This window comes from Austrofundulus limnaeus, unplaced genomic scaffold, assembly GCF_001266775.1.
Source record: "Austrofundulus limnaeus strain Quisiro unplaced genomic scaffold, Austrofundulus_limnaeus-1.0 Scaffold25, whole genome shotgun sequence".
Classification (NCBI taxonomy): domain Eukaryota; kingdom Metazoa; phylum Chordata; class Actinopteri; order Cyprinodontiformes; family Rivulidae; genus Austrofundulus; species Austrofundulus limnaeus.
In genome coordinates this window covers 2,871,280-2,872,211 of record NW_013952427.1, presented here as the reverse complement: position 1 = coordinate 2,872,211, position 932 = coordinate 2,871,280, and positions in this window count along the sequence as shown.

Sequence of the window (932 nt, the reverse complement as noted above, 5' to 3'; positions counted from 1 at the left end):
GTATTAGATAAATTTCAGTAAGCGTGTTCAATACTTTTCCCTGTGCCATTCCACATTATTACAAATAACTTCATTTCTGGAAATTTATGGTTTGATTTCTTTGTATATATGGATCACTTGGGTTGTTACCAACATCTGGTGAAAATTTCAGTCATTAGCACCTCTAGTAATATATTTACTAAGAAAAATGTTGACGTGTTCAGTACTTATTTTACCCGCTGTATATGTAAAACAATAACTCTCCTATTTGCAGAAATACAGTGAAGCCCCAATTTTTTGCGGGGATTACGTTCTTATAGTAGGCCTATACCACAAATCATGAAAAATGCAAATATTGGATGTCCTTCAGAAAAGGCCTACAATGCTTTTGGGGTGGCATCACAATGCAGTAAGAACCAAACAAAAACACAAGGCAAATGTTGCATAACTATAGTACTGTTGCCTGCTGTATTTTTTGTTTCAGAATTTACGTTAACATTTATATTGTAAAATTTGTAAATTATATTGTTCTTAATTAATTTAGCGTGAAAACATACAAAAAAAAAAACAGTTTCTGCGATATTACAGAGATTACAGTGAACTACGTGTAGTTAGGTTCCATGAAAAAATGTGTGAGAGACTAAGTCCGCAAACTGTGAAGAGCTACTTTACAGGGTTTCATATATTGAAGGGTTTCAAAAATGTAACATTTTTGACCGTAATCTTGCATTTTTAAGGAAAACTGGCCTCAAAAATGTAACTTTTTAATCTGTGATTAACTGCAGTTCTTGCTCTATATGCTCACTGTTCTTTCTCTTTGGTTTGATTCAAGCATCATTAATCAGTCATAAACAGGTTCATGAGATGAGTCAAACATTTATATTCCGCACCTTACATCGTCATGGCAACAGTACGGCCCATCTCAGCCCTGCAACGAGCGACATTCATTCTGC